The 10080-nt window shown below is 44.3% G+C and overlaps 1 long non-coding RNA gene across 1 annotated transcript in view; it reads right to left on the minus strand.

Annotated features, from left to right (window-relative positions):
• The window catches only part of LOC109308200, a 9450-nt gene extending 794 nt beyond the window's left edge, over positions 1 to 8656 (minus strand). Inside the window, exons 1-2 of the long non-coding RNA XR_002100533.1 lie at positions 8647 to 8656; positions 7882 to 7885 (exon numbers count right to left, since the gene is read on the minus strand). This is a non-coding gene — a long non-coding RNA (uncharacterized LOC109308200). The remainder of the gene's footprint in view (positions 1 to 7881; positions 7886 to 8646) is intronic.
• Between the last annotated feature and the right edge of the window lie 1424 nt (positions 8657 to 10080).

Here is a 10080-nt window from a genome sequence, read left to right on the forward strand (position 1 = left end):
CTGGGATCCTATGACCCCAGCTGACTTGCTGCCCTTTGGGCAGGGGGCTGGACTCGATGATCTCCCGAGGTCCCTTCCAGCCCTGATGTCTATGAAATCTTAGAAATAAGCCAAAAAAGAAATCTTAAAGACCATTCAGGGGTGAAAGTCCAACTATCACCCTCCTGCTTCTGCATCCTTCCAAAGCTATCAGTTGACCAGAAATGTTATAAACCAGAGTTAAGCTTTAAAACAGTTGAAAAATGAGATGAGGGATTCAGGCAGCTCTCCATTCCCATGTAATCCTCTACTATCCTGCCACTCACCAAATCAAACCACCTAGTGTGGTTATTTACTGATACCCATTGCTAGTGATACTTTGATAATTTTAAGGCTTGTTCTCATAGTTTAAAACTTTAATACCTTAATTATCCTATTTAATAATAAGCCAAAAAGCAACAGGGGAAATCTATACATTACAAAGCCCAGAACCTTTTCTCTTGAACTTCTTAAAACTGAAATTAACTGTTGTAATCAAATAGTCTGAATTTATTCACAAACTGCTGGTTCTGCCAAGTCCATTTCTTCAGCCAATCAAAACAGAAACAAAAACAAGAGGGACGAACTAGCTCACATAGTCAGCTGTAATAACAGTTGTCATCTTTAGGCCAGGAGATGGCTCCATTAGCAAGCAGGCAAAAAAATGCTTGCTCTCTTTTTGGCAGGTTGGACAGCTGGACCAGGAGGTAAGAACCAATTATCTCCACTCCTCAGACTGGATGCAATTCCTTCTCCCCCTTTCCCCTCTTCATGAATGACTGGTGCCTCCCACGACTGGGGGGCACCATGGTGGTGAGTGGCGAGCGGGGACCGCCCGCAGCCGCTGCCTGCGCTGTCAGTGGTGAGGGGTGAGGGGCAAGTGGGCACTGCCCACAGCTGGTGCCAGCAGTGTTGGCATTTGGGAGGAGGGACGGAGAGCAGTGGGCGGCAAGCAGGGGCCTCTTGCAGCTGCCGTCTGCTCTGTTGGTGGTGGCGAGAGGCAAGTGGGGACCACCTGCAGCTGCCAACAGCTGCATTGGTGTGGGTAGGGCAGCAACCACCAATAGAAGCCGGCAGTGGCTTAGACAGTGGCCAGTCTCAGGGGGGTCCCTGCTATGCATCGCCTATGCCGCTCTTTCTTGAACGTAGAGGTGACATAAATACAGTGAGCAAGAATGTGTCTAGGATAACTTATTAAGCCTTAGAAACACCATGCCCACAAATCAGGGTTTACAGTTACACCAGAAAAAGGAAAGGATGCAGCCAGTGAAATAAAACTGACATGCAGCCAAGACCAGCCCATATCCTGGAGAACTGAGACTCATGCTGTCCAAGTTAGTAAAAACTCTCTTAACTCTTTCACTAGCCCTTTCCAGAGCTTTTCAAGTCTTTTTAGCTCTTGAAATAAATGCTCTCCAGTGCAGCTTCAGAACATTAAAAGGTCCAGACCTCAAAATGAAAATTTCACACAATATAATACTTCTTACGTGTGACAGGGTTTCTGCAAATTCTAGCTGGAATCAGAGCTCCTCTGAAACTCTAGACCATCAAGTCTGATCTGGAGAAGAGCCTTCATCCACTTGAAACCCCAAGGGACCTCTCTGTGTGTAGGTTTTGGCAAGCCTACAGGAGGATGGTACTGTAGGGTGAGTTATACAAGGGTGAGACAGCAAGTTAGGGCATAAGGGAGGGCTAATGCTATTCTACAATATCCTATTACTGTTTTTTGATGTCAGAGATATTTTAAGGTCATTAGTATACACACCCTTTTTTTAGCGTCCTTCATCTTTTAACAATGGAGTTGTCACAAAACAAAAAAACCCAAAACAAAAACCCAGCCCACAAACAAACCATCGAATTTACTAATAACTAATTTTCACAGATTTACAGAATTTCAGTTCCATTAAATCTAACATATTAGAGTTGTACAATGGTATGGTATTGGTATTCAATTTGTTTTTGTTTTTTCCCAAAAAACTTTCCTTTGAAAATCCTGATTCTTTCAGTTGAAAAACTGGTTGGCTAATGCTGCTGATCATAAAGGTCACAGGTAAGTGGAATAGTTCCAAAAACGCTGAATATTTTCCCCAGATTTAATCCTAAATAGCTTTTAATCGCTTCTGTGTTCTCTATTTTTAAATCGGTCATAAATCATCCTGAGATTATACATCATTTTCTTTATTTTAAGATCTCTTTATGTGTCTTTTATGCCACTCTCATTACAGGCCACCAATTTATCCACATCAGTGACAAATTTGCAACGGAAAAAGTCAATCCTAAAACTGCCTTAGTATAGTCATCTAGAAAGAATATGTAATGGTGGGAAAATAAACTGTTTTGGAGCACAGGTAAGGTGTACTGTATTCCTTAAGCAGTTAATTTAACATCTTAACACATCCCTTCTGCTCCCCTCCCCCAGTAAAGGGAAGAAAAAACAGTTTTATAACTCTTAAGGTTATTTCAAACAGCATATTGTAAGTCCAATGTGAGCTTACCAGGCCAGAAAGGATCAATGTTGCAGTAGATTCCCTTCAAGACCCATGCCTCAAGGCACAGTTTATTGGTTAAACAGAAACTTAGGCAAAATATCAAAGAGAAGTAGCTCTTTGCCCAAAGTGTATTGCTGTCCTCAGTGGTTTCCCCCTTCACTTCTCTCATCTAATATCCTAACCAAAGGACTCCAAGAACAACTTTTTACTCTCTGCTGCTGCCACTCCTTAAGACATCTACTTGGGAACAGAACTGTCAATATAAAAGTTCCCCATTTGTTAGGTCATTTCAGAGGTGTTTGCGTTTAAAAAATGACCAAAGAATTTTAAGAGGAATTCTTTGAAAAATGTCCATTTCATTTCAGAGTGCTATGGGTTTTGTCTGACATTGATAATACTTCTTTTAGGAACAGGTCATGAAATAAAAAAGAAATTAAACCCATTTATCAAAAATAAAAACCTCAAAAAATGTAAACATTTCCCTAAACAAAAAATACATTTCAAAATACTTTCCCACAGGATTTTAAATAAAAAATTATTATTTAATGCGCTCTAAACAGTTTTTCTTTAATTGCAGCAAAAGTTTGTCAACTAGTGCCTCACTGGGTTTCACCTAGTAGTATTTCCTCTCCTCCTTCCCCCAGTTCAGGAACTCCTGCAGAAGCCTGTCTCCTCTCAACACTTCCCTAGCTCAGCTGAGCACTTGGTGTTGCTCTTCATCCTGTTGCCTGACTCTTACCTGTCTTAGTTGGAAGGCTATGTATCAGTTGCAGGGGAAAGGCCGATTTAAAGAGATCTGTCAGCCTATGATACAAATCTAATACAACTCTCAAAAGCGAAGAAATGGAAATCTGAGATAGCTGAGAGCACATTTTTTGTCTTTTGAGCAAGGAAGAGTGGGATTCTTTGTCTTGTTGGCCATTTCCCCCTGTAGAACAGAAATTAATGGCTGAGAGGAGGTGTAACCTGTCTACTTAGAAAGCGTAAATAAATCTTGTTTTCTGAAATGGCAGTGTATTAAATTCTCTAACTCATACCTTCAGTTCTCTCTCCAAAAACCTCAGATGAACAGCTTCTGTTCTGTACCCCCAAGCAAATCTGTTTCTCTTTCCAGGGTTTCACACAAGATTCTTTGCTGAAGAAACTCTCTCTCTTTAATCACTCATTTTCTGTATTTTCAACCTAGTAAATCTTTAATGCTGAGAGTGCATGGACAAGACAAGCAGTCCTGAGTAACCCTCTTCCTTTAGTACACTTGCTGTACAATAGCAAGGACCCCCATTACCAGACAGAGGACCTACTTTAAGTTGCACAGTACAGCATAATGGCTTTCATGGTGCAGTCACCACCTCTGAACTCTCCATAAAGAATTTCACTTTGGGTGCTTATACAACAGTGACCTCTAATGGATAATCCATTAGCATTTTTTGTCATAAGACTATGATACTGTATTCCTTCACATCTGGGCACACACCTAACCATCACTGTGAATACCATAAACCACAAACCATGAGGCATAACCTTAACTCCAACACCAGTTATACCTAGCTTCCAGTACCCATTACCAAACCTCCCACTCAGTGACCAGGGAGCTCTGGGCAGCTGCTCTGCCACACCTGCTGCACCTGTTCAGTGTTTCCTTTGTTCATAGATAGAGAAGTTTTCGCAGGTCTCTTGATTCACTCAGGAAATACCTATACTGCTCCCTTGGGGGGCACACAGAGCATCAGCCTGCTTGAAGGTGTTAACTGGCTTTACATAAGTGAGCCCTATGGGAAAGGGAATGCCAGTTCAGCAGCACTCTGCTCAGTCACACCATCTCCAAAAGTGGTCGTAGGCTGTGAAGAGAAAGATGCTTCCTGGTAACAGAGGAGCAGATGTATGGACGAATGAAACTTCCAGCTAAAGGGTGAAGGATCATACTGGCAGGAGTTCATTGTGGGGACAGGTAGGAGCAGTGAGGTAGCTGAGTAGAACCAGAAGAGGATGGACTGGCATAGGTCAGTGGTCAGAGGAGGTGCAGTGAAGTGTTTGGAGATAGGGGAAGCACTGAGGTGACTGGGCAATAACTGGGGGCATCCCACAGTTACAAAAGTGCATCTTCACTTCTGAAAGCTGGAGGATGGATTGGTCTGTTAAAGTAGCCTGAGGGGATAAGCATTGATTGCAGGTTTGAGTGGACTGACAAACAGAATTAGGCCATTGGGGAACTTGCAGTTAGTAGAGAATTAATGACTTGAGGGTCAAGACTATGGGGTTGCAGTTAGAGGGTAGACTGGGAGGTGCCAGTGACAAAAACTGGAATGAAGAAGGAAAGAATAGATCACTAGGATTGGAGATAGAAGATTGATTGACTGCTGATTAGAGAACAGGAGATAAAAGGTTGGAGGGACTGAAGAGATGGAAAACTTTACAAAATAGTGTCCTTGAGCATCAGAGGTGAGATAACTGATTGGAGAGGTTTCTGGGGGAGGTGTGGGATGAGGGATGGACATGGAAGGTGCTTTCAAGCCATTTAAAATACTATAGATGTGACTCCCTTTCCTACCCCAGACACAGGTATGAAAATCTAGACACATTGATGTTACAGATGGCTTTTAGATGACACATTTTGATTTAACATGTTTAAAAATCTATTCACATACCTCTTATTTTGATGTTTGTAAAAATCCTACTAAGGACAAGCTGAGCATCTGTATAATAATGTAAGACATTCAAATAAGAGGCTTAGTCATCAAAAAGGTCACTGAAGTGAATGAGAGTAATTCCTGTGTTAGGGTGAATGTATATAGAACAAAGCAATGATTTAAACAAAGCATGTTCCACTATATTTCAAAAAGTGGAAATGAATCATGCATTATTGGTCTCTACTTGAAAGTAAACAGATAGCTTCCTTTACCCCCTGAACACACATTAAATATAAGATTGACAGCTCTAGAGAACAGTAACATGGTATTAGAGAACTTCTCTGAAGTTAAAAATAACGTTACTTTATTGCTTTAGTGGTGAAGGTAGATTACTTCTGATTTTTAGGAACATGTTATTCTGTTCAACAGAGAAGAAAAGGGATATTTTTTTTCCCCCACCAACTTTCAATAGACTGGTGCACATGACTCATTTCTCCAGCCTATGCCATGTTATAAATCCATTGGGAAGTTCATTTCTACCTTCTCCTAATTCCCAATATGTTACCCGTGAGCCCTGCAGTGCCCACTGTTAATATGGATTATAACCTGTGGACTTCCAGGTTCCTAGAAATTAAACTCCATTGTTTTTGCTCATATTTTATCTATTTGCTTGCTCAAACACACTGAGAATACATGGAATAGAAGAGATTTATTTTAGTGATAGCCAGTTATGCATTTATTTTTACAAAGATCTCTAAGCATTAGCCTACCGCACAGGGGCAAAATTATTTCCTATCACCATGTTCTCCTTTATCACTATGACTGGACAGAGAATTGTGTATAGTTTGAAAACAATAGCGATTTCTTAAACATTTCACTATTCCTGTCTTTGAAACGTCTCTCTTGCACAAGCCGATGTCAAAATCTATGAAAAACGTCAGTCCTGAAAGGAACTCAGCACAGATGGACTCTTGTGCCCATATTATGTCCAAGACTTCAGTGTAGGAGTACAAGGGGCAGCTCACAGAGCCCTCCTCACAGGATTGGTGAGTATGTTCCTCATTCTGCTCTGTAATATGAAGGGGCTTAAAGTATATTGAGCTATCTTAAAATCTGTTCATCCCAGAAAGCATATAGTCAATTGATCCACAATTCTCAAAATATGTATTAGCTCTCAATGAGATTTAACCTTCAAAAATTGGAGAATACTTGAATTGTCTTTCTTTTATTATTTTTCCTTTGAGTGCCATCATGAATCAGCCTTGTAAGGGGCACTTAGCTGCAAGTCTGCTTGCACTGTTGCTGTCATTTCTCACACATGCCTGAGGAGCCAGGCTATATTGACTAATTGATTAATACAACTGTAGGTGCCTAAAGAATGATATGACCTTTTCTTTTAACTACAGTGATATAATACCATGCTAACCCTGGAGTTGATTCAATAAAGCACATATGTAGTGATAAACACCTGGGAAGCTGGAAAATCTCTTTTGGCTGCTCATGTACCAAAAGTTAAGCACAAGCCTAATTTATTTGCTGAATGGGGACCTGGGTTCCCAGCTGAGCTTCTACTGAAGTTATGATAGAAGAGTCTCACTTAAATTAAGTGGAAGTCACCAACTAAAAACCAGGACTATGGTATTTACTTTTGATTCTAATACAGTATGTGACTGTTCAGTGTGATCTGTGTAATACACACACATTACTATTATGTTGATCTTGTCTATGTGTGTTATAAGCCTGCATTCCAGGCAGTCTCTCATTGCATTGTACCTCGTTCAGAAACAACCAAGAATCCAAGGGTACGTTTTACGTATACATGTAACAGCGTTATTCCTCACGTACCTGTTCCTAAAATTAAAACAACAGCAACAAAACTCCTATTGTGTCTGCCTCCTGGATAAAAAGGGCATGTCAGTAGTTCCAGGAAAAACAGGCTGTGTTTTAACCTAGGTTTGTTTATACACTGCCCTTCCCTAAAAAGGCTCAGAGCGGCTCACATTGTAATGCACAAAAATTTACAAAACCCAAAAAATATTAAAAGAAAGTATAAACAAACAAACTCACCCCCAAATCCCCCACTTAAAAAGCAATGCAACTACCTCCTCCACCTCCACTCCCCTGCCCCAACCTAAAATCTCAATTTAGCCTTGCTCACTACTTCCATAAAGAACTATTTTTTTCGTCACATATTCCCTCCCATTCTTATCCACTGCCACTTTCTTGCCACATGTGCACAGAAATCCCGAGTTTCCCCTGTCCTTACTGCCCCTTCCAAGCCAGTACCTCCCTCTCTTGCAATAATCTGGTTCTTCATTTTAGTAGTAAAGTTCTAATGTTCTTTGTTCCTCTCGGTAGCATATTGAGGTGTTTTTATATTATTCTTAGTACCATAGGTCAATCACCTCTTTATGCAAAGAGACAATATGGCGGTACAGAAGACCTCCTTGCCTCCTTGCATAAAGAGGAAATATTCCTGCTGTAGGGAAGCCTGACATAGGCTCTGCTTGGGTTGGGGAACTTTTAAGTTCTAATCTGGGCTCCACAGAAGTTGTGCTGGCAATAAGAAATTAGCAGATCTCCAGGCCAGATGGAGCAGCAAGTCTCCAGGCCCCAATTCGTCCTTTGCCAACCACAGTTGTGACAGCTCTGGGCAACAGCTACAAATAATGCTTTTTCCTTCTTGACCCTCTCCTCTGCCCAGAGGCTTCACATTGTTAGGCCATGTGCAGACATTGTACTTGGACTGGTCTAAATAAACTTAGATTGATCTAAACCCATAACCATTGGTGCACATAACAGTCTAAAAATGGTGCATGCAGTCTAAGATAGACCTGGTGCAAGTTGCACTCAATTCGAATTGGTGCATTGAACTTCTATACTGTTTCCCTATAGATTCAAGTTAGACTTCTGTCCTCTGGCATCACAGCCTGCTTTGTAGGCCTCCCCAACTCATCCCTTGCACACTAGCAGTTGGCCTATGCTCAGTTGCTTCAGTCAAGTGCCCAGCAGTCCCTGCCCCTGGGCTCTCTCAGTACCTAGCAAGCACAACCCCTCTTCCCAGCTCTGATTCCTGCTTCTATCCAGTTGTCAGCTGCAGGCAGGCGGCAGGGGGGGAGGGGAGGGGGGCAGAGAGTCATCTGCCTCCCCTTCCCAAGTCCCAGAACCTGGGCACCTGAGTACCTGGGCCATGCCCCTGCACCCCCAACACTGCATCATGAAGCACCCCACAACATACACAAAGACTCCCACACTGAGCCCAGGAGAACACCTGCACTTGGGCACAACTCTGCGGACCCTGACCCTGGCACCTGCACACCCAGACAGGGACCGTCTGGGCTCCAGCACAACCCCGTGGACCCTGATCCTGTCACCTGCACACCACATCTCAGGGGCATTAGCCAGGCACCCTGAGGCCTGGACCCCAACTTAGTCCCCCCCAACTCCCAAGCAGAAACTGGTAGATGGCTTGCTTCTAGGGGGTCAAGGTGGTGGGGGAAGAACGTTGGGACTGGGCTCCACAGCTTGGCCACTGGCTGGCAGCGACAGGGTCCTGGAGTAGTAGGGTTGGGGGAGGGGAGGCACTGAGCATCCAAACCAAGGCAAGCAGGCAGGGGCTATGGTACCACCAGGGGGCAGGAGGAGTTGCCAGCAGGGACCCCACCAGAGCAACAGGCACAGGAAGGCCCTGGGATGATGGGACAATTGGGTGCCCAGAAGCATGGGCATTGTTGAGAACATGAAGCCGGGTGTGCCGGGGCAGGTAGAAAGCTCTGACACCATGTAAGTTGAGGCTTGGGACCTGGAGCTTGAGCCTGTGTCCTGCACCTTGCAGGAGCACCCCCCTGGCCCTCAAACTTATGGACCATAGCTGAACACATGGCTGCTGGGACACCATTCCTAACATAGCTGCCACCAGTGCTCCATTTCCACTCCTCCGACACTTCCTCACTGCCTCCTTTGCAGATGCACAGAGCCCCCCAGCCCCTCTCTTGGCCTGGGTCCTGCTGTGGGAAAGCACTGAGGCCACAGCAAGGAGCAGCAGCCCCTGGGCTTGATCTTGCTGTCTGAGGTGGACCCCAGGTGTGGCTGAGGGTCATGGGTTTGGGGGCTCTGCAGATGAAGACTGGTTCCTGGGTATAGTGGCTGTGGGAGTGCCAGGAGTCCATATCCCTTGTTCTGTTGATGCCTCCTGCCACAGCCTCTTCCATGCTGGCCCCCAGCTACCTCCTGCCCTGACCTACAGCTTTCTTAGGTGGACAATGGATCCAGGATCATCTACCTGTCCAGCTCCTACATGGAGATGTCCCTGACTTTCACTCCTGAGTCTGGGAATTTGTGTGCTAGGTCTAAAGCCCCATTCCCTGTGCCTTTCTTCCAAGTTTCTATGTTGAATTCAACCCCTGCAGCATCCCCCCAACACCAACCTCCTCCCCATTCCCTGTCCTAACTTCCCCTCCAGGTTATTTTGCCTGTTTTACAAACCTCCCCTGCCCCTACATCCACTCCCACCCTGATCTCCCTCCAAAGGTTTGTATCAATGGGAAGAGGGACCATGGTGTGACACAGGCAATGTTTAATGATTTTCTTTATTAAAAACAAGAAAAATTTGCCAACTGCAACATTGTAAACTGAGGCACATCTTTTACTTGTGTTGCATTCCCCCACAATCCTGGTGTATTCTGCTTTGGGGAATTGTGGGGTGGGAATAGTGTCCAGGCAGCTAGGGTTGTGAACAGTGCTGTCTAGGATGCAGGGCCCAAGGAGCCCTGGGCAGGTGATTCAGCACCTGGTGCCAGGGTGCAGGCTCAAAGTCCTCTAGTCCTACTCATCCAGGGAGCGCTCCTGGTCCCCTAGGTGAGGAGGTAGTCAGCCAAGACTGTGTGGATACAGAAGCCCTGGTGCTGTGCAGGGCCAGTGCTCCCAACATTGGGGGGCAGGAGTGT

This window comes from Crocodylus porosus, unplaced genomic scaffold (assembly GCF_001723895.1).
Source record: "Crocodylus porosus isolate Cpor-Errol unplaced genomic scaffold, CroPor_comp1, whole genome shotgun sequence".
NCBI lineage: Eukaryota > Metazoa > Chordata > Crocodylia > Crocodylidae > Crocodylus > Crocodylus porosus.